This window comes from Sminthopsis crassicaudata, chromosome X (genome assembly GCF_048593235.1).
Source record: "Sminthopsis crassicaudata isolate SCR6 chromosome X, ASM4859323v1, whole genome shotgun sequence".
Classification (NCBI taxonomy): Eukaryota; Metazoa; Chordata; class Mammalia; order Dasyuromorphia; family Dasyuridae; genus Sminthopsis; species Sminthopsis crassicaudata.
The window spans coordinates 31,419,584-31,443,042 of NC_133623.1; the positions used below are offsets into that span (position 1 = coordinate 31,419,584).

Here is a 23,459-nt window from a genome sequence, read left to right on the forward strand (position 1 = left end):
TCATCTTTTTTGATTTAGACTGTCTAAATTCTAGTCCACATGAGTACGCCACTTGAGTCCCAATTCCATGCCCACTTTTGATAGTGTGAATCCCCCCATTCATCCTCTTGATCATTAGAAACAATGCATTATTCTTCTCATATTCCTCCATGACAGTTCCCCCACTCCTATACCCACTACACCACAAAAATCCAAAGTTTCATTTTCAGAAAGCATTTTCACCATCATTCTCCAGGTGACGCCCAGAAGTTTTCCCAATAATGCACATTCCAAGATAACTAGAAAATAGCACTCTTTTTGCAACAGCCTGTATCTATGTGAATAAAAACATTATCATAGATCAGAACTCTAATTAGACACATTTCCCTGGAAAAAAAAGTCCCTTCCTAGTAGGGTGCTAATAATGATATGTATTTTCATGGAATAGATCATTTTAGAGATAATTATTGTTGTGTTTTACACTAAAACTTAAATTGCCATTTAAAAACATTTGTTGTATTGGCAGTGCAAAAAAAAAAAAAACAGGGAATGAAATGTCGATATTATCTTTACGCTGTTTTGTGAAACCTAAGAGACAGTAGCTATCTTTTTTGAAATTAAAATAATAACCACTTTGTGTTACATATACAAAACATATCAAAATTTTAATTTAAGAAAATGAAATCAAGTGGAACTTATCACCTCATTGTAGATACAAATTCATAATAATATTTTCATACTAAATCCTGTGATAGACTTTGGCGGTGGGGTGGGAGGTTTACACTGCATGAGAGTTTAACAATTAAAATATTTAGATCTACACAGAAACTCTCCATAACAGAAGACGCCATCCTATCCAATAATATGTGCACTTTGATGGTAACCATGTGTCAGTCTTTCCCTTTGTTAGACGGAAAATCTTTAAGTTTATTGTCTATAGCAAGATTTATTTCTACAAAATAGCCTTTGACGAATTTGAAAAAAAAATTGTGGTTTATTTTGTGAATTTTTAAGAAAGCACCCAGAATTTTTAAACAGCCAATGAGGGACACATTAAAAATGCTAGAACAAACCCAGGATTTCAAAAGCAGTTAACTGCTTAGAACATAAGACTGTGTACTCCCAATGTCAATATTTAAGGATTAATATTCTGTTTAAAGGTATTGGTACGTGTATAAGCTATAGCAGATTGCTTGCTGTCTTGGGGAGGGGAGAAAGAAGGAAAAAATTTGGAAGGAAAAAAGTCTTACAAAAAGGAATGTTGAAAGCTACCTTTATGTGTATTTGGAAAAATAAAATACCATTGAGGAAAAAATAAAGATTAGATTCTTAAAATGCAGTATAATATATGGCATCACATTTCCTTTCTCTGTAGCTTAGCCCACACTGTATATCCCATGCCTAAAATTCTCTCTCTCCTTCCTCTACCTCTTCAATCCTTACTACCCTTTAAATCTCAGCTGAGTTACCATCTCCTTTAAGAGAGCTTTTCTAACTACACCCAGAGAAGGAACACTGGGAAGTGAATGTAAATTGTTAGCACTAATATCTGTCTGCCCAGGTTGCATGTACCTTCGGAATCTAATGCTTATTGTGCAACAAGAAAATGATATTCACACACATGTATTGTACCTAGACTATATTGTAACACATGTAAAATGTATGGGATTGCCTGTCATCGGCGGATAGAGCACCAGCCTGGAATTCAGGAGGACCCGAGTTCAAATCTGCTCTCAGACACTTAACACTTCCTAGCTGTGTGACCCTGGGCAAGTCACAGGGGTGTGTGCAAATAATAATAATAATGAAGAGTAAGTCATGACAAGTAGAAAGAGCTTGAGAAGAATTTAGGTAGGAGAAAACTTAGAACTAGCAGGGTCTCCACTGAACCTTGAGAGGAAAGAAGACTTTTGATAACCTGAGACACACAGAAACAAAAAAGCCAGTAGAAAAAGTTTGGAGAAACACCCCTGATGCTAGCTGGCTGGAATAGAATTGTAGAAGACTAATAATGCAAACAAAATGAAATCGCAGCAATATACAATTTCAAATAAAATATGGAATGAAACAACTACCAGGAAAATAGAGGTAAAAAAGCAGCAGAAATTCTGAGAGGCAGTGTGTGTGTGTGTGTGTGTGTGTGTGTGTGTGTGTGCGCGCGCGTGCGCATGTGTGTCCCATTGTAAAGAAAGAGCTGGTCCTGAAGCCAGGAAACATGGGTTTGATGTCCTGACTCTGCTCCATACATGCTGTGTGACCCCTGGGCAATTCAAAAATCTCTCAATGCTCTAGGTAATTTCCTAGGTCTATAAACTGCAGAAAAGATGAAAGCCAGCCTTAGTAGGGGGGAATTTCCTCCTAAACTAATGAACTCACCCCTTTGGTCCCTATCCTAAAAGTCATTACTCTGATGAATATAACAATGTTCACTGACTTATGATCTACCATTGATTGTTGTTTTTATTTCTTTCAGTAAAGTAGTTAAAAAATTCAGATGCTAGTGAATTATATAAATGAAATCATCTGAATGATTAATTACTAATCTATTTATCATTTAGAAGTCTGCCCTAGCAGCCAGGACCTTTGCAGTTTTTAAAAAATAATAAAGCATATTTAATCATACTGTTCTCACAAAAATTAATATTTTAGTGAGAGCAAAGAGGTTTGTGCCATTAATAAATCACAACAAAATAGCATAAAATTGTTTATTTCATTTTTATCTTCTTTTAATGTTTTTGTATAGGTTTTATAACATATTATATTAGAATAGTAGCACATTCACATCATTTATGAATAAACTATATTTTTTACTGATAGGAGAGTATTATCAAAATAAATGTAGAGAACCCTGGCTTGAGGCACCAAGAATTTAAGTGACTTGCCCAAGATCACACAGCTAGCCAGTGGCAGGGGCCGCCTCTTCTAAACCCAAGCAGCTTCTCCAAAGCTTCAGACACTGAACTGAAGTATGCCTCCTTGCAGATGGATTCCATCCATTTCTAGTTCCCCCCAATTCAAGCAACAGGGGAAAAAAAGAGTGCTTCCAAATGCAATATTTCTGAAATTTCAAAGGTAGGGCTTGAGACATTCAGACCAGATGGCACAGTAGATAGAGCGGCCAACTTATAGTCAAAAAGACCCGAGTTCAAATGTTGCCCCCCACACTTACTAGCTGTGCTCCTGGGCAAGAAGCACATTTCATTTCATTTCACTTTTCTCATCCTCAGTTTTCTTACCTGTAAAATGGGAATTATGGCACCTACCTCACTGTGCCAGGAGACCTACTCTCTAGGCAGTGAACCAGGTTCCTCCCACCCCAATTTTAATAATTGCTTTGTGCCTGTGAAGAAGGGGGTCCCTTTTGAGGGTTACCTCAAATGTTAAATGGATTTCATTTTTTCATTTGTGTGGATGTTCCTTCTACTCCAAATATCCACCTTTTTGTACTTTAATAGACTACTTTTATAAAATTATCAGACTCCTCAAAGTATATATACTTCTCAGAAGTTACTACTGAATGCATATATTTCTAGCCAGTAGATATGCACATTTTTCTATCTTAAATGTTATTTATATCACTAAGCTTCCTAAGCATGGAATCATTAACACTGATGTTATTTATAAATACATTTTATCCTGTGCCTACCTTAAAAAAAAGAAAGGATCTTCCCTTCCAGCCTAGGCAAAGGCTCTGCTTACCCAGGTCTAGGCACCTGGGATACAAATAAAAGCAAAACAGTTCTTACCTTGAAAAAGCTTGCACTGGGGAGGTGGGGAAGGGGGATTCGGAGGAACTCGTACACGGATGAGTAGAAAATAGAGGAACAGAAATTGGACCTCAGATCTCTCTGGCAGAGGAAACTAGGAAGTGAATGAACTCCCTCTCACTTTGATAAGTTGGCAACTTCTCGTCTTAAGGAAGGGAAAAGTGAACCTTTTGGCCAGAGTAACAGTCAAGATGAGTCAGAGTTGAAGCTTCAAATCAGGTCTTCCAAGCTGCCCTCAAGTAGAAAGTGATCTGAGGGAAGCTGCAGGGGCAGCTGGGAGAGTGGAGAGAGGCAGGGAGCAGGAAGGACTTCAAGAGGTGGAACATGAGATGAGCCTTGGAGGAAGCTGGGATTACCCAAGATGGAGATGAGCAGGGTCAACAGGGGATGAGGGCCATAGCTCCAATTTTTCCAAATGCCTACCTGCAGCCCAATACTCTAGGAAATCTCTAGGGTAAATAGATATAAATAAAGTAAAGAGAATAAAAAGAGTAATAGAGGCAGACTGGGTGGCCATCAAGGGCAAGGCACTGCCTGCCTTTGCCAAGCTGGACACCCCAACTAAAACATCAAGTGAGATTCAGCAGTCTTAGCTTTTCAGGGCAGGGACAGGCAAGGCCCTGTGGCTGTTATTGCACCAGGCTGGAAGCAGAAGCCTCCTGAGAGCATGACTTCACTACGTTCCCTTCATAGGAAGTTGTCCGTGCTCGGGATTCCCAGTAGCACAAACCAGTAGATGGATGATACATAGAGAGATACATAGATGCTGAGATAGGCACACATGTATATAGAAGATAATTATTTTCAATGTAATTAGCTTCCTTTGTAATCAAATGTATTTGATTTTAAGCATTTAAAAACATTATTTTGAGAATGCATCTCCAGATTTCCTCAGAGGGTTCAGAGGAGGCACTTAATAAATGCTTCTTTTCTTCCTTCCTCTTCCTCCTCACCTTCTGAAGGACTGAACGGGATAGACTAGAAATGAGGAAGAGGGGAAGTCTTTCCCATTCCTCTGAGACTTTCCACTCCCTCCTGCCCCCGACCCTCAGTGAGAGGTTGTGGAATGGAAAGGGAGCCAAAGGCGTCCTGCAGCAGCGAGCCTTTCCTTACAAAGTCTATTTGGCTGTGGAATAACGAATGAGCGGGAGAAAAGGCTGGAAGCAGACCAGACAGCTCAGTGAGCAGTACTGGGGGAGCCGCCAGGAGGAAGGGGGGGCTACGTGACCTCTTGGGGCTCCCCCACCTCATCTCCATGTTGCTGCAGTGACCCACAGGCCTCCCTGGCCCATCTATCAGATGATGCTTTGGCCCTCTGAACCATCCCACCCGAGGCAGGGATGGCGACTGCCGGGATGGCATTCTGCTCCCTTGGGAGGGGGGGGGCATGGCCGACAGGCTGGCCGAGGAGCGCCTGAGGAGAGGACTCTCTAGCTGCCCCGCCCTCTCATGGCCCCCTTTTTGGCCACCTCCAGGGAGGAGCTCTCGGACTCCCCCGCCCCAGAGCGTCCCGTTGGTGGCTCCCCTCCAGACCTGGGCGGCTCTTGGCTGGGTAGATGGAGGATCCCCATCAAGCCAGGACTGGAAGCCCTGCTGGCTCCTCCCGGGGTCTACAATCTCCCTTCCCTGCCTGGGCCATCCAAGCATGTTTATTTCCTCAATAAAAAGCTCCTCGCCTCATGCTCGCTTTACTTTAATGAAGTAATTAAGCTGCTCAAATGAGAAAAGCTTTGAAGTAATTTCCCAAGCTCCGCTCCCTGGCAGGATGGCACCGAGGAACCCGTCTCCTCCAAAGCGGCGTGAGGAGAGCAGCTGCCCGCTCCCGCCCTGCCGAGGGCCTGCGTTTTCAGCCGTGGCTCCCGGGCTGGCCCTCCGGGCTGCTGGCACCGGGGCCCACCTAGGTGGGGGCGCTTTGCTGGCAGCCTTGTTCTGTACCAAAAGCCTGTCCGACCCCTCCCATGACACCGATCCATGCCCCGGGCAGTCTCCCCCTGCCTGCCTTCCCACCCAGCTCCTCTTCCAGGGCCCTCCTTGGTCCCCAGGTCCCTCTGGCTTGTGTGTGTGTATGTGTGTGAGTGTATGTGACTGTGTGTATGTGACTGTGTGTGAGTGTGTGTGTGAGTGTGTGTGTGTGTGTGTGAGACTGTGTATGTGAGTGTGTGTGTGTGTGACTGTGTATGTGAGTGTGTGTGTGTATGTGAGTGTGTGTGTGTGTGTGACTGTGTATGTGAGTGTGTGTGTGTGAGTGTGTGTGTGTGTGTGTGTGTGTGTGTGTGTGTGTGTGTGTGTGTGAATGTTTTGAGGGGGGCCTTGTCTCTTGCTATTTCTCCTAAGTGATGGACAAAACCCCGGCCCCGTCCGCCACCACACAGCCACTCTCCGGACATGCTTCCTATTACACGGGGCAGGAAAGCTTAACTGGCACTGAGACTGGGGACACCCCATGCATGCTTGGAGGGATCAGGAATGGTGTCTCTCTGGGTCCTTCTGCCCACGAAGCCGCCTGTAACTCCTCCAAGCCCTCCGATCCCGGACCTTTGCCCTTCTCATCAGTCTTCCCCACTGAGCTCTACCCAGCAGGCTGAGGGGAGGGGGCTCTTGAATAAATGATGGGGGACAGTCATTGTACTTCCTGGTCCCACTCATCTTCCAGGGCCTTAGAGAGCTTCCTGCTTTACAGTGGAAGTCATTTCCCTTTTATTTCATGCGGCCCCTGTGGTCATTTGGCCAGTAAATCGGGTTTCAGGCTCATGAGCCAGAACCACAGGCCCCTGTGATAATGCTCTCCCCAGGGGGAACCTGACTCGACGTCCATCATTTGGGCCCCAGCGCGGTCTCTGGGCTCATAACCCAGCGAGAGCTTCAGGAGGGCCCGTCCTGAGGGACTGGGCAGTGAGGGGCTCCTGCCAGTGGGTCAGAGCTCATGCAGAGGGGAGGTTCGGTTGGGTCTCCTCAGCAGGGTGCCCGAGCTCCCCAGGCCGGCTGGAGCTTCTGAAAGAAGGGCGGCTGTGGACGGCTCCCCGCCACTGCCGTGCCGGCCTCGGGCCCGCCGGGGAGTCCACCTGCTCCTTCCCCGTGGCCCCCACCAGGGAGGGTCTGGGATCCAAACCCAAAGCTTAGGTTCCTGGACTTGGGTGAGACACACGCCCGAGGGAGCCGAAATCCAGGGCTGGCCCGCGGGGCTTCTCTCTCCTTCCTGGCAAAGGGAGGCTGCCCATGGAGCAGAGGCAGAGGACCACGGAGACGGTTGGGGCAGAGCCAGAAAGGAAAAGGGAGCCCATCGTGTCTGGAGGAGGGATGTGGGGGTGAAGGCATGCCCCTGGTCAGTAGGCGGCAGGGACTCAGGGGTAAGAGGAGGGGAATGGTTGGGGGCAGCCGGGCCCACAAGAGAGCGTCAGGGCACCGGGGATGAAGGGGCAAAGCCAGGCCCGAAAGCCAGGTCCCCTGACCCTCAACTGATCGTTCCTGCCATGCCCCTTGACTGGTGAGGATGGGGGCCCAGTGGCCACGCTGGCAGCTGCCGGGCAGGCTAAGCCAGAGTCCCATCCCTGAGGCGCATGGCTCTGCCCAGGACAGTGCCTCCTGTGGGGGCTCCGACTTCACTGCAGGAGCTGATGGCGGCCCGCCCGGCCCCAGGAGCGGACCACCCGGTCCCTCTTCTCCTGGCCCGGGGGGAGCATCCACCACAGCTCCATTCTCAAGCTCCCCCCAAGCCTGTCTTCACAACAGGAAAGCCGGGTACTGGCTGGGGTTCATGGGGAGGTTGCCGTTTTATTGGGCATGGGCTTTGGTTTGGGTTTCCCGCTCTCCCCCTAGCCAGACGAGACTGCGCCCCAGCAGCTGCTCCCACCCGCCTTGGAGGGCTGAGCACTAAGCCCCTCATTCACAGCTGCCAGCCCTCGCCCCAGCAGGGGTCAAAGAGCAGGCTCAGGGAGCAGCAGCCGCCCGTCTGCTGGGAGTCCCCCGGCTGCGCCACCCCTGAGCCCTCCATACTTGCCCACGTGGGATGCACTTGCTACCAGCCCCCCCCCCCACCTGTGCTTGGTTTGAGTGGCGGCGCCCTGCCCTCAGCCTGCTTTCTGTGCCCTCCCTTGCCGCCCACCAGGCCCCTCCTGCTGACAGGGCTGGAAGTGGCCACTCACTCTGGCTCCGTTGCCCGTCTGTTCCTTCCTGTGTGGCCGGGCTCTCCTCGTGCCAGCCTTGGCCCGCTTCCTCTACCCACGCTGCCCAGCTCGCCCCTCTTCTCTTGCCACGGGATTCCTGGGCACGGGGCACTTGCCCACTGGGCTCACACTGGTGCTTGCGTATCCTGCTCACGTCTGCTTCCTGCCTCCCGGGCACCGGGCCCGTCCCACTAAACACACGCCCAGGGCCCTCTGACTGGGGCGCTTTCTAGCCTCGGCCCGGCCTGGCAGCCCGGCAGCCGCCACGACCCAGCCCTGACGCTCCCGCCCGGGCAGGTGTTCTGCCACGGGCTCGCTCTCCAGGGAGCCCCCCTGGGCAGGAGACACAGTCACTGCCTGCAAGGGAGGTGCCCGCCCCTCCCGCGGCAGCCCAGAGGCCAGCCTGGAGCCTCTCTGAAATCTCCCTGACCCTCTGGCGCGAGGCACCGGGCACCCGCGGGGGAGTCTTCCCGCCTGGTCCCTAGATCATTCACTCCTTCCTTCACTCATTCCTTCATTCATCCAACAGCCAGTAGTCACATGGCTCATGAGGGGAAGGGGAAGGAAAGGGAAAGGAAGGGGCCCTTGGTGAGCGTCTGCTCTGTGCCAGGCGCGGGGCCCAGCGCCCTACCCCGCTTGCTGCTCGCGACCATCCCGAGAAGTAGGAGCCGCTGGGTCTTTGTGCCTGAGTCTCCCCTCCCTCCAGTGCACCCCTCCCTCAGCTCTCAGGGACTGTGAACCTCGCCCCCTCAGCCACTGACGTCCGGGGCTCCCGGTTATCTCTGTGGCCCCCACCTGGGGTGGGGGGGTGAGCCCTTGAGAACCCGAGCTCTGCCACCCCCACTCTCCTTCCACCTTCTGCTCTCTGGGCCGGGTCCCAGGTAGGGACAATGGCCTCCTGGCTGCTCCTTCCCAAGATGCTCCATCTCCTGACTCTGAGTATTTGCCTGGAGGGCCCTCCCACCCCCTCTCTGCCTCCTGGGGGCCCCCCACTTTCTCCCCACCTTCAGCAAGAAGGCATGCCCCATGTCTCTTGGGGGAGGGCCTTCCTCCTCTCTGTGGGTGAAGGCCAGGCCTTCCCTTACACCGGGAGCCCCATGAGGACAGGACTAGGGGTTCGGTGCCTTTCTTTGTGTGCCCCCCAGACCCAGCACGGGGCCCACGGGGCTCGCCAAGTGGCCCTGATTCCCTCTAGCTCCACGGGGTCCAAAGACCCCCTCCCTCCCCCGGTGACCCCGGCCCCGGGCTCAACACTTGTGCTCTGCCATCAGACACTTGATCTGTGTTTCTGGCCTTTGTTGGCAGTTACTGGATCCGTCATGGAAAGTTGCCCCTCCCGCCGCGTGCAGAGGCCGGGGTGGGCCCCTCGGCCTCTCGGGTTTGCTGGAGCCTGGGTCTCGCTTGCAGGGCACGTCAGGGGCTCCTTTTAGCCTGGGATCATCTGCTCCCAATGCTTGGGATACTTGGGGAAATGGAGAGAAGGCCTCTGTAAGCTGATCAGTGATTGATCTGTCAGCTGGACGGGCCCGGCCCTGGGGAGCGCCTGGGAGCCGAGAGCCTGTAATGGAGAAGGGGCCCAGAACCCCACGGCCCGCCCACTAGGCAGCCCGGGGCACCGCGGCTCCCAGAGCCCTCTGGGAGAAGTCGCCCCCCGCTCCTGACGCTGGCCACCCCCTCCTTGAGCAACCTCAGAAAGGGCACTTCCCTTCTGTGGGGTTCAGCCCCCCACCCTGGTGGCAAGCTAGCTTGGACTGAAGGGCCCCAAAGTGGGGCCGGGAGAGGGTCCTGCCTTGGGCCACGTGGTTAGTCGGCCCCAGGAACAGACCAGGAAAGAGAACCCAGGACCCTGAGCCCAGTCGGGCGCCCCTTCCCTGAAGGCCGGGCTGGAGAAGCTCCCTTCCCAAGTCCAATCTGGCCGAGCCCTAGGGCTAGGGTGCCCTGGTATTGGGGAGTCCCAGTTCGGGGAATCCCCCCAGGATGCTGACTCTGATTGTGCGCATCTGTCAAAATGGCATCCCTTCTCTTAGTCCCATCACCACCCTCTGTGCCCCGAAGCCGTCTGCGCCTTCTCCATATCAGTTCAACCCCCCAGCCCTTGATGCCCCATGCTGGAGCCCCCAGCCCCAGATCTGAGCGGTTCCTGCCCTCACCAAGCTGAGCTGCTCCTGGGGACGGGTTGTGCAGACAAGCAAATGAGGGACCCTGAGGAAGAGGAGGGAGATTGGGAGGCCCCAGGGAGGGGGCATCCCCCAGTGGAAGCCAAAGACGCGGGAGGGGGACGGGGAGGAAGCTGTGTTCTTGGCGGGCTCTCATCCCCTGGAGGAAGGGGTCCCCGAGGGATGGACCGTTGGGTCCTGGGACGGTTTGGAGGCCCGAGTGACCGAAGTTAGAGTCCATGAAGGGGCGTGTCGTCAACCGAGGCTGGCAAGGGAAATGGGCAACTGGCGTCGCAAAGCGCAAAGAGTCGCTGAAAGGAAAAGAGAGGCGAAGGCCTCAGCGTTTCTGGGGAGCACGTGCTCTCCCTCAGAAGCAACGGGAGCCCCGAAGATCTGGCATGGGCCCCGGGCCCTCACAGGCTGCTACAGGCACATGGAGGAAGCTGGATTGAGTGAGGAGGGCCTGGCAGCCTGGAGAACCATCAGGCGATTGGGGAAACTGCAGGTTTTTGAGAAGGAGGAGAAAGGAGTGACAAGAGCCACATTTTCTAAAGCCCAACCTGGCCAGGGCAGGAAGAGTGGCTCGGAACGGGGAGAGAAGGGGTTGCAGGAGTCGGGGTGAACGTGGAGGGTGGGCAGACAGGAGGCGGCGGCCGGCCGGAGGAAGGGAAAGGAGGCAGTGTGACCGTGGAGATCGGGGGGCCCGCGGGGACAGGGCTGAGCTGGTCGGGGTCAGGGGATGAGTCCGGCTGGGGGATGTCGGGAATGGGAGACGTTTGGGGACCTCGTGGTGGAGACGGACGGGAAGCCGACGACCCCGGGAGAGATCGGAGCACCACAGTGGGGCAGACAGACAGACAGACAGATTTGGGGCCCTTCTCATGGAGATGCCCAAGAAGGCCATGGGAACCGAGGACGTTTGTAAGGGAGAGAGAGATGTGGCCCCGGGCCAGCAGGAGGGGGCAGAGGAGGCCTCCCGTGGCAAGGAGGCTGGGGGGGCAGGAAGGGGAGGCAGAGAGAAGGCTCAAGAGAGCACCTGTCCCCCCGGGCCGGGGAGGGGAGAGGGCCGAGGGGGACGGCAGAGCTCCAGAAAAGGGCAGAGAGGAGGAGGGCTGAAAATAGCCCCTCGGTGTTGGCTCCCAGGAGGTCATCGGTGACCTTTGCAAGAGATGTTTTAGCCGAGTGGCCGCGGAAGAATTTCTATTGGAGGGGAAATTGAGGGGCCAGGGGCCTGCCTGCAGTAATCTGATCACTGTGAGCTTCCCGAAATAAGCAACAGATGAGGGTGACAGCCAAGGTGCTATTTCTCTTGAGGAGGGACGACAGTTGGCTCCCCTGTCGGGGGAGCGGGAGGCACAGCTCCCCTCCTGGGTCCCTCTATTGCTCTGGCAGGGTCGGCCCCGTCTCCTCGTGATTGAGCCCGGGACCCCCCAAAGGAGGCGGCCCAGCCTAGCGAGGGTCTTGCTGTTGGACCCCACCCCTCCCAGCCAGTGCCAAGAGTGCCTGATGGGCAGAGAAGGAGATGAATTTGAATCCAGGACTTGTAGCTCAGGCCCTGGGTCACAGGGGCCCTGCCATCTCTCTCCCCATTTGGGCCTCGGGTGTAAATGAAGGCATTGGCCTCTGTGAGCTCCAAGCTCTCCCTTGGGCTCGGAGCCTTCGAGGCCATTGTGCTCTCTCCACTGGTCACTCTCCAAGTTGGACAGGCCGTTTCCTCCCGTCCATACTGGAACTGGAAGTCGCCCCTGGACCATCCGCATCAAGTGACCGGCCAATCAGGGTTCAAAACCCTCCAGGAGCAGGGTACTCACTATTTCCCAACTCATCCCTGTCCTCTTTAGGACCCAGCCCTACTTGTTCAGAAGTTGTACCCTCTTCTTTCTAAGAAAATTGGGAAGCTGGCTCCAAGCCCATGACTCCCATTTCTCCTCTTAGTCCAGTCTCCCTGTGGAGTCTTCCCCTACCCCTTTGCACATCTGATATAGGATTCTTATTGAGAACAATTAGTCTGCTTTCTGCCCAGTTTCCCACTCCCAGCACCACCTAGGGCGGCTGAGCACTTGTCAAGTATGGTCGAGCTGGCATTCCCTTCGTGTACAGGTTGGATCTTAGGCTGCCAAGGCCCCTTCCAATTGTCCAGCTCTGATTCTGCAACAAGGCTTCTTTTGCCAGTGACCAGAAATCATTGGCAAGAGATGCTGCTGCTTCCCCGAGCTAATGGGGGCCTCCAGGCTGACTCAGCTGTTGGCCAAAGTCAACAGAGGACAAGTAGCACATAGTGAGGAGGCGTCCCTTGTACCTAGATCGGCATTTGGGTGCTGGGGATTTCTAGGTGGAAGCTTGGGGACTCATAGCCATTTAAAGAGAGGCTGTTTTCCACCCCTAACTTGTATATATGGCTTTGAGATTCTGGTACTGACTTGCTTCCCACATGAAGAATCAACATCATTCATGCGCCCCAAGAAATATTACCACATGCCCGGCACTTTCAGGACGCACTAGGGAAACAAAGGCAACACGGGGAGAAAAGCGCTTGAAAAGGGCCTGGGTCCTTATCCTGGTCCCACCTTGCATAACTTCTGGTCCTTCTAGCTTATCTATCTTCTGGGGCTCAGTTTCCTCATTTGTACAGTGAGGGCACTGGACCAAGAGATCCCTCTAGTTCTAGCATTGTACAATTTTAAGAAAAGAGGAACCTGCCAGAGTGGGGGCAGAGAGAGGCGAGGGAGGGGTGCAGTGGGGCCATGAGCGAGCTATCTCAGAGAGGTCTACTGAGGACCCGAAGGAGCCAGGATGCTGGTCACATGAGTGGAGAGCAGGGGATATGGGAGAGAAGCCTTTGAAAAGACCCTCAGGATAACAGCATTTCTACTCTTTCTGTTGTTGTGTGCTTGCATTTTGGTTTTCCTTCTCATGTTTTTTTTTTTACTTTCTAGATCCGATTTTTCTTGGGCAGCAAGATAACTGTATAAATACGCATGCATATATTGGATTTAACATATATTTAACATATTTAACATGCATGGGACTACCTGTCATCTGGGGGAGGGCTGGGGGGAAGGAGGGAAAAAGTTAGAACAGTAGGTTTTGCAATTGTCAATGCTGAAAAATTACCCCTAAATATGTTTTGTAAATAAAAAGCTTTAATACAAAAAAAGACCCTCAGAACATGAGCTCAAAAGGAAGCCGTCTCCAAGTCAGCCATCCCTCTCACTAGGGAGACGGAGGACTCCCCATCTTCTGAGGAAAGCTAACAGGCCACTGAGTCTCTGGGGCACGAGGCGTCTCCAGGAGCAATGGGACTGATGCAGGGCAACGTTTTCCAGAAGACGGGAAGGAACCTGATGTAACTGAAGCTACGCCGGCCTACATTTGGCTAGCACTCTGCAAAGCCACAGACACATAGTATTGGCTCATTTCATCCTCCATAAAACCCAGGGGGTCAGAAGAACTAGCTTGAAATTCAAACCGTGCCCACTCCTAAGCTTTGTGATCCTTCTTAATTCTAGCACTTTAGACCTTTTCATAGTGGCCAGAAGCTGGAAGATGAATGGATGTCCATCAATTGGAGAATGGTTGGGTAAATTATGGTATATGAAGGTTATGGAATATTATTGCTCTGTAAGAAATGACCAGCAGGAGGAATACAGAGAGGCCTGGAGAGACTTACATCAACTGATGCTGAGTGAAATGAGCAGAACCAGGAGATCGCTGTACACTTCAATGCTGTATGAAGAGGTATTCTGATGGAAGTGGATACCTTTGATAGAGAAGATCGAATTCAGTTCCAATTGATCAAAGATGGACAGAATCAGCTACACCCAGAGAAGGAACACTGGGAAATGAGTGTAAACTGTGAGCATGTTTTGTTTTTCTTCCCAGGTTATTTTTACCTTCTGAATCCAATTCTTCCTGTACAATAAGAAATTCGGTTCTGCACACATATATTGTATCTAGGATATACTATAACACATTTAACATGGATGGGAATGCCTGCCATCTAGGGGAGGGCATGGAGGGAGGGAAGAGAAAAGTCAGAACAGAAGTGAGTGCAAGGGATAATGCTGTAAAAAATGACCCAGGCATATGTATTGTCAATAAAAAGTTATAATTATAAAATTAATTTAAAAATGTAAAAAAAAAAAATCTAGAGCCTTACTCCTCCATGTGGCTTGTTCGTACACAGTTTTTGGTAGCCTGAAGCCCGGGAAGGCACCCTATGCAAAAGGCAAAGCCATTCTACAGGAAGCCACTGCGGTGTTTCCCAGGATAATGGCCATCTTCTGAGGTGAGGAAGCATTCCCAGGCTGACTCAGCGCAAAATCTACCTCTGTCCTGATTCTGTCTCTTTTGAGGACACCGAGTTGGGCTTTGGGAGAACCATCGCCTTGCATTGGTTCCGATGTCCTTTCAACTTCACAAGCATTTAGTGAGCACCTCCTTTTTGCCGAGCATTACCAAGCACTAGAAAGAAAACCAAAATGATGCCTGCCCTCCAGAACATTGCAACCTATTGGAGTAGGAGAATGAAGTTCCAAGGAACCTCATGAAGGCTTTTAGCTAGGGTTGATGAAGTCTAGGGATTCTACACAATGGCGATGAAGAGGTAGTTAGTGCCTTACAGGTACACAGGACAAAGTGGGCAACGTTCTGGAGGTGGAAGATGAAATGGCAGGTTTAAGGAACAGCTAGATGGCCCTCTTAATTGGAATGTAGAGTAGGTGAAGGCAAGGAATATGAAATTAGGCTGGAAATAGAAGTGGGAGTTCTGGGTGGGAAAATGTTTGTATTTTGTCCTAGAGGCAAGAGGGAGTCACTGAAGAGGTTTGAGGAGAGGAGTGACAGATCTGAGATCTGTGTTTTAGAAACTCAGCAATTCACTGATTCTCTGACTTTAATATTTGTGTCCTATTGGGGTAGGACACATATGTGTATGTGTGTGCGTATTCCTCAAATCCCTTAAGTTCACCTTAAAGGTCCATTAGGGATCCTAGCCCTGGGCAGAGCAAAGAGGGACTGTTCCATCCAGTTTGGGCCTTGTGTTTCAGGAAGGAACTTGAGAACTGAGAGCAACCAGAGAAGGGGGACCAGACCTGTGAAGGGAGTGGAGATCATACCATACAAGGATCAGGAGAAGGGCCCATGCATGTTTAGCCTACGGAAGAGCCAGAGTGGGGGTATTACAGGCCTCTCCAAGTATTTGAAGGGCTGTCATATGGAAAAGGGATTAGCATTCTGCTGCCTGGCCCCAGGGGGCCCAACTCCCAGGAATGGCTGGAAGGTAGAGAGGGGCAGATTTGGGCTCCATGTAAGGAAAAGCTTGCTAGCAATTGGAGCTGTCCCAAAGCAGACTGGGCCGTCTTAGGAGATGGCCTCAGCCCCACCCTCCAGGTCCTCAAGCAGAGACAGAACGACCGCCATCTGGGGGGGAAACTGACCACACTAGGACCCCCAAGCCCTCCCTCCCACACCCCGACTCTGAGGAGGGCATGGGGTAACCCACACTCGGCCGCAGAGAAAGGTCCTGGGATTTGTGTTTAGCCTGAGCCAGAGGCTTCGCCCCACTTTGCGGCCCTGTGGGGCAGGCTGCCTCCTGGTGCCACATTCCCACCTGCTGCGTGACAGCTGACTAATTTATGAAACACAGGTGCTGGCAGCCCTCCCCAGGCCTTGAACCCTGCCAACATCACTCACTGCCTAAGGCCAGATGCTTCGAAAGTCCCACTTTACCATGACCTCAACGGCTTCTCATCCTCTTTAAGCAGGGACATGGGAGATGGGTGCTTGAAAGCAGTCAGAAGCCAGCTAGCTTTTCTCTCCCGACAGGTGGGAGCAAGCTGGAATGTGAAATTTCATAGTCTCATGGTCGCAGAGGAATGAGAGCTGGAAGGACTTTCAAAGGTCATGTACCCCAGCCCCCTCCTCATTTATCAGAGTAGCAGTTCAGTGACTTGACCCAAGGTCTCACAGTTAGTATGTGAAAGAAGCAGAGTTGGAACCTCCAGACTAAGCTTTCCTTCCACAGTAGCACAGGAGCCGATATAACGGAGGGCAGAGGAATCATGGGATAGAAGAAAGAGAACTCTAAATATGGCTGAGGGAATCACCCTGTAGAGACTCAAAATGAGATGCCTGACAAATGGCTCCAGTTGGCTAACTGGGTGGTGAATGGGAGGCTTTTTGATTGGCTGCAGGTCCTAAGTTCTAAGTTGGTATCTAGAGCTGAATCCTCAACAGGATTACAAGAGAAGAAAAATAAAGGGTGGAAGCTAGGTGGATAGACTACTAAACTAAGAGTTGGGAAAATTCATCTTCATGAATTCATATCTGGCCTGAGATGCTTACTGAGATGTGACCCTGGGCAAGTCATATATCCTGTTGGCTCAGTTTCCTCATCTGTAAAATGAGCTGGAGCTAGAAAGGGCAAGTCCCTCCAGTTTCTTTGCCAAGAAAATCCCAAAATGGGATAATGAACATAACTGGAAAAAAACCAAAAATGACTGAACAATAAAACAAAGAGTACCTAATTGCGTGGGGGGAATGTGTGAGGGGGAACAAACTCTCCTGAATCTCAATCAACAGTGTGCTGGTAAATATTTAACAACCATCTCTCCAGGGGAAAAAAAAAGTATACGGGATATACTTTTAAATTTAATCTACATTATTAACATTTTCTGCATCACTTTCTTAGGTCTAGAAAATGTACAAAACAATAAATCAAGCCCTAGTTTGTAGCATTTCCAGTTTCTGAAGTATAAAAGCTCTCAGAGAAAATTGAACAGTCGTTTTGCAGTAAGAGTCAGTTCCAGATCATCTCATCTGGGGGTTCTCAGTTATTTGGATATCTCAGCCCAGTAGTTTCTTGGCTAGGAAATATCCAGATTAGAGTTTTCCACTGTGGAAACAGATTGATAAAAATTATCAATTCAGAGGGTATCTGCCAACATGGAATACTCCCAGCTACAGGGAAATAGGACAAAATTTGCAGTGAATTTGAGGGGGAAACTCTATTTTCCTATTTAAAAACTAGCTACAAAACACATTTCTCATACTTGAAGGGAAAAGGTTTCTTGCAGAGAGGTTGTGGACTATAAGCACAGAATGTGCCATATTCTCAGAAATGGTCGCCGTGTTCATTTGTTTTGCTTAACATGATTGGAAAAAAGGAGATTCTACTGGGGGGCGGGAAAGGGACAGTCATTGGAAAGTCTCAGCAATATTTTTACAAAGAGTTTCTATGTTGGTTCAACTTTTTTTCCTTCAACCTGCTGTACCTCTAGTCAAGAGAAAGTAGTAGGGGGTTTTCCTATTGGGTAACTCGGGTCAAGAACTATTCTAATCTCACCGTTTTCGAACTCTGCCTTGCAAGATTCTGAAGGACACTGGTCTCCAACGGGAATGGGGAACATTCATGTACCCAAAGTAGACAAACTATTAAATGGCTTTTTGCTGATGCTGAGGCCGAGATAAAAGATGATTTTCTCTGGCTGCTGTTTTGTCTGGCCAAGCACGGTTCAAGCCTTTCCTGCCTCCCCTTACCAGTGGCTGCAAGTTTGTTTCTCTTTGCATAAAATGCCAGAGCTGGAAGAGACCTTGGAGTTCAAACCTCCCCTTTTACAGATGGAGAAGCTGAGGTACAAGGACTTTAACTGCCTTCTCCAAGGAAACTGAAGGGGGGCGCTCGTTAGGTGCCCCAGAGAGGTCTTGGCCGAGGGTCCCAGCCGAGGGTCCCGGCCAGGGAGCCCGCCTTCAGGTAGCAGGGCTCTTTCTCTCCCCCTGCAACTTCTTTCAGCATCTCCTTACTGCTGCTTATGTCCAGTTGGTGGCACAGTCCTGAGATGTCTGATGGAAGCATCGAACAGCCCCAGGTGAGGGGGCCGTGATGGCATCAGTCACACCACGTGCCACCAACTTGGTCTGCTTCCTGTTGCCAGCCCCCGAATCTCTTATTCCCTGGTGCCTTTGCGCGGGTGATCCCCGCAGCCTGAGATGCTCTCCTTTGTCCCCCAGCTCCCTTCCAGGCTCAGCTCGGTACCACCACTGTCTACACAAGCCCTTCCCTCATGCCCACCTGGCAGCACTTCCCACACTCGGGCATTCTTGGAGGATCTTCAGAAAAGCATCTGAAAGACAGTCACTCCAATGCCCATCCCTTTGGCTGGGAGAGTCCCCTTCTAACCATATACTCCAAATAAGGTGAATCACCAAAAGAAAGAATTTATATAAACCAAAATATTTATATGAAGAGCACTTTGTATAGAAGCAAAGAGCTGGAAAGAAACTTGATATCCATTCATAGGGGGATTGCTAAAGGAATTGTGGGATATGAATAGGGTCCAAAATACTGTGCTGTCTCTTGGCCTTTGTCTCCCCCAGGGCTTAGCATGCTTCCTGGCACATAGTGGGGCCTTAATAAAGGCTTGCTGACTGACTGGTTGCAGGAAAAGACAAACAATGTGGACAAAGAGAAACCTAATATGGAATAAAGTAAACAGAAAACAATCAGCAGGATGACTTTGACAGTATGCAGTGACAGGGCCACCTCTCCTTCCCTCCAAAGGGCAGAAAGGGCAAGGTTGGGCAAAGGACAAAACCAAAGAAGGTACTGAGTTCAGCACAGAATGGTGGATATTTGCACTGGACTGAGAAATTTGGTGGATTTTTTTTCCCTGGTGACCCCTTGACCCAGGAAGCTAATGCCTCCTCCCTAAGCTTCCCCTCCCACCTTGGGCTCTACTCCTTTGATCTTTCCCTTGCCTTTGTAGAAAATGGGAATCATAATGCTTGTAGCAAGTGCACTGAGTACTTCCCCAAACACCCCAAGTGAGCCCCTGGAGCGGGACTCCGATGGGGGAGGCTTGGGAGGACCCGCTCCTGGAAGCCAGCACCCAGGGAAGGACTTCCCAAGCTCCCCAGCTCCCTCTGTCATGTGGCAAGCCTTGGGAGCCTGGGCATTTCCATTTTGCTGAGCCTCCCATTCACTATCATCACAAGGCCTTCATTACTGCCTAATTATCTGGGCTGATTTTCCCTGGTTTTCATATTAAAGACCAATTTGTGGACAGCATTGCAGTAGCTCAGCCCCTGAAACACCATCACATGGGGCTCTTTCCCCTCTTCTTCCATTGGGCTGCCAGGCAACGTCTGCAGGGACGGGCGGCCTGAGCTTCTTCCCCAGACTATTCCCTCCTTCCCAGGATTGAGTCCTGAGCTCGCCCCCAGTTGGCCCCCACACGACCCCGTCCCAGCTCCTGAGACGAAGTGGGCAAAGGGCAGAGGTGCGGGCTCAGGGCCCGTGCCCGGCCAGGCAGCTGGCAAGCATTTATTAAGCGCCTGCCGTGTGCCAGGCACTGGGCTGAGCCCAAGGAGGGGCCAGAGCACTTCCTGACCTCGGGAAGCTGACATATCACCCCTCACTGGATGGGGTGCAGTTTCAGGTATCACTGGGCAAGTACTGGTGCCTGATCGCTGGTAGGGAAGCCTCAGAAGCGGGGGGCCAGCCTTGACTTCTCCAGCTGCCATGCCAGGCTGGGAGCAGTCTGTTCCCTCAAGTCCTCAAGGGGCTCCTCTTTCTGTCAAGGTGGCCTCCAGGTCACCCCGCTGTGCAAGGCCCACATCCCCTGCCTGGGCTATGCTTGTGACCTCCCTGGCCTCCATCCTTCAGGATCTCTCCTGCTGCTCCTTCAGTGCCTCCTAAGTGTCTACAGGCAAAGTGATTCCTTAGGCTGGCATTCCAGGTCCACCAGACTCACTCCCATTTACCTTTTCCACTTTTTCCCCCATCACTCCTCTTTCCCCACAAGAGGCAGACAACAGGAGGCGGAACTGTTCCCCAAACTCAAGCTGCCCTGCTCTGTGTCCTTTCTGCACCCCTTCCTCACCCCATCCTCCCTGTGAAGCTGCCCTGGATTCCTGGTCCCCCCTGAGAGCTTTCTCCCACTGCTCCCATTTTCCAGGGCCCTTTGCCCTCTTCCATTCAAATTCTATCCTCTATACCTTGTCTCCCCTCCAGTAACAACAATAGCTGGCATTTGTTTAGAAAACCAGTTGTATAAAATCCAGCAGCAAGCGATACAAAGAGAAATTCCACTTAAAATAACTGTTGAATATATTAGCCTATTCACCATCTAGGGGAGGGGTGGGGGAAGGGGGAGAAACTGGAACACAAGGTTTTGCAAAGGTTAATGTTGAAGAATTAGCCATGCATAGGTTTTGAAAAATCAAAAGCTTTAGTAAAGAATAAAATAAAATAAAATAAAATAAAATAACTGTTGATAGAGTAAAATATTTGGGAATCTCTCTGCCAAGGGAAAGTCAGGAACTATATCAACACAACTACAAAACACTTTCCACACAAATAAAGTCAGGTCTAAACAATTGGAAAAATATCAAGTGCTCACGGCCCTGCGAATATAATATAGACGACAATGCTGCCTAAATGAATCCACTTATTTAGTGTCATATCAAGCAAACTCCCAAGCAATTACCTCACAGAGCTAAAAAACAATAATAACAAAATTCATCTGGAAGAACAAAAGGTCAAGAATTTCAAGGGAATTAATGACAAAAGATGCCAATGAAGGTGGCCTACCTGTGCCAGACCTAAAACTATATTATAAAGCAGCGGGCATCAAAACCATTTGGCATTGGCTTAACTAGATGTAGAGTGCTTTGCAGAAATTGTTCCATTTTCAATACCTATGAGAGAGCTGACAGAAATCTCCATGCCCATTTTAGAGATGGAGACACTGAGAGAAAGTGAGATTAAATGACTTATACACCGATAGTGTCAAATGTAGGATTTGAACCCAGGACCCCAATTCAGGCCTCTTTCCTCCAAAGCTCCCAGAGCTCAGGCCCTGAGTCATCTCTTATCTAGGAAATCTCAGCCCAGTATTTTGCAAAAGAATAGGCCCCTGAAAAATGTTTGCAATGAATGAGAAAAAGTCTTTAGCTTCCAGGAAGCCTTTGCTGTGGGATAAAGTCATGGAAAGAGCCTCGATGTGGGGCCATTGTCCCAGCTCCAGCATCCCCTGGCTGTGTGACTTTGGCCAAATCAGGCTGACTGGGGCTGCATGCTGTTCTGACCGTCCTGGAGCTCTGACCCCCGTGATTTCTGAGTGCACAGGGCCGGAGCGAGGGAGGAGGCAGGCAGCTCCTGGCCATCATGAGCTCAGGGCCTGCTGATCCATCTCCCTTCTGATTCTCTAGGACTCGGGGAAGAGGAGGAAGAGAAAGTGTGGGGGAGCTGAGAGAGGAGAGGGGGGCCCAGGGAGGGAAGGGTGGGCGAGATGTGGAGGAAAGGCCAGGAGAGGGCAGCACAGCAACCTGTTTGTGCGGCTCTACTTGGGCCACTTCAGTCCCAAAGCTTCTAGGTCCTCCCTTCCTGCCCCTTATTACCTTTCCCAGGAGGCAGACACCTCTAGCCGAGGCTGGAATGTTCTGTTCCCTCTTCAGGTCCTTTTCCTTTCAGGGCTGGAGTCAGTTACCTTGTGCCTGAGGCTAGCTGAGGCCTGCCGCCTTGGTAGGTATTTGTAGCTAGGTGAGTCCAGGCAGTCACCTCCACCCTCAGCATTATCACCTTTGACTGCTGTCTCGGTGAATAATCTCTCTTCCCTGTGCTTTTGTGTTGCTCCTCTCTCCTGGCTCTCCTCCTCCATATCTGACCAGCCCTTTTTGGTCTCCTTTGCTGATTTGTCAGCATCTAACTCATCTCCCTAATTGTGAGTGTCCCCCAAAACAATATCCTCTTTTCTCTCCATTGCTGATCTCCTCCAATCCCATAGGTTCACTTACTTACCTTCTCTTGGAAGAAGACTCTGGGTTTATGTAGCCATCACTAGTCTGTCTCCTGAACTCCAGTTCTCTGTCACCAACTATCTGTAAGATAGTGGTGTGTAGAGGTCCAGAAGACATCTCAAACTAAACAAGTTCCAAATCCAACTGGTAACCAGCCCCTAGAAACTTGCTCTATTTAAGTATTTCAGCTCAGCCTCCGTCATCATCCAAACTATGTAATCTTTTATCCTCAGCAAATAACTCCCCCCTTGTTTCCCATAGCTATTGTTTCTTTCCCATGGTTATTGTTTCTTTCCCATGGTTATTGTTTCTTTCCCATGGCTATTGTTTCTTTTCTCCACATAATTTCTCCACAGATTACCAGCTCCACACCATTCACACAGCCTGTACCCTAGTTCTAGAGGTCATCACCTCCCACCTCAAGCCTCTCTCCAGTCCCTTCCATTTGCTCCATAAACGCCACAGTCATTTTTTGAAAGGGCAGATCTGATCAACTCATCCATCTGCTTAACAAATCCCAGTGGCTCCCTAGTGCCTCAAGTACCACATAGAAACTCATCTGGCATTTCAAGCTCATTACAACCCGGTCCTTTACCTATCCTTCCAGTCTTCTTCCACGTTATTCCTCTCCCTAAATTCTGGGACTCAATCATACAGGGCTTTTGGCCATTTTGAACAAGACACATTTTATACATATCCATTTGTGTAGGTAGCGTTAGACTATGCCTGTTGACTCCTGCATCAGGTGTAAGCTTCTGTCTTCAGAGATCTAGCATCTGGCCTGGCTGGCCCAAAATAAAGACTTAATAAATCTTCTTTAAGTGATTTTTAATAAATCTTCTTTAAGTGATTGACAGGCTGCCCTGGGCTCTTTGGCTCTTCCATGAAGCTTCAAATCAATAATTCCTTCAAAATGCTTTCTACCCATTATATATTTACTTATACTATCTCACTAGAGCAACCTCATAAAGTCTGAGCAACCTTATAAAACTGCTGGTATCCCATCTTACAAATTCAGCAACTGAGGCTCAGAGAGTTGAAATGATTTAACCCAGCTAGTAAGTGACTAAGCCAAGAGGGAAATGGAGGTTTTCCTAACTCAAAAGTCCTGTTGTCCATCCCCTACTCTAGGAGGCCTCCTTTAAATACTGGTTCTTTAATTTCTGGGTCCAATGGGTATATGGTCTTCGAACTGGTAACCTGGCTAAGGGTTTCAAGTCAGGCAATGGTGGAAACAGTAAGAGATGTTACATTCTAGAAGACTGTCATGTTTCAAAGGGGGAAAGGAAATGGGGCCAAACTCTCTGCCGGCATCCCCACCTGATATCTCTTCTTAGCTCTTGTGTTACAAAGGCTCTGGGCTTTGCCCTCCCTCCACATGGTACTTGGACTCGTCAGGAGACGTATGGGGGACCCCAAGGGAAGGGTCTTTATGGGTCCCATATTAACTCTGGGAACTCCTTGCTGTTTTGTCTTCTAAAACATGTAACCTCCTCTACACAGGCTATAAAAGGAGATCTCTCCATCTAAGAAAAGTGGGAACTCAGCAAGGCCCCCTCCACTTGAGAAAAGTGGGAGCTCAGCAAGTTCCCCTC

At 50.2% G+C, this 23,459-nt stretch overlaps 1 protein-coding gene across 2 annotated transcripts in view; it reads right to left on the bottom strand.

The window, feature by feature from the left end:
• GPR50 (G protein-coupled receptor 50) overlaps positions 1 to 22,120 on the bottom strand; it is a 66,911-nt gene extending 44,791 nt beyond the window's left edge. Inside the window, exon 1 of one of the 2 annotated variants that reach the window (XM_074278111.1) lies at positions 21,866 to 22,120. The gene's annotated coding sequence lies outside the window, so the exon portion shown is untranslated. Of the gene's footprint in view, positions 1 to 3,725; positions 4,171 to 21,865 lie in introns of those variants that run through there. The other variant, XM_074278109.1, reaches the window with a different exon arrangement.
• Between the last annotated feature and the right edge of the window lie 1,339 nt (positions 22,121 to 23,459).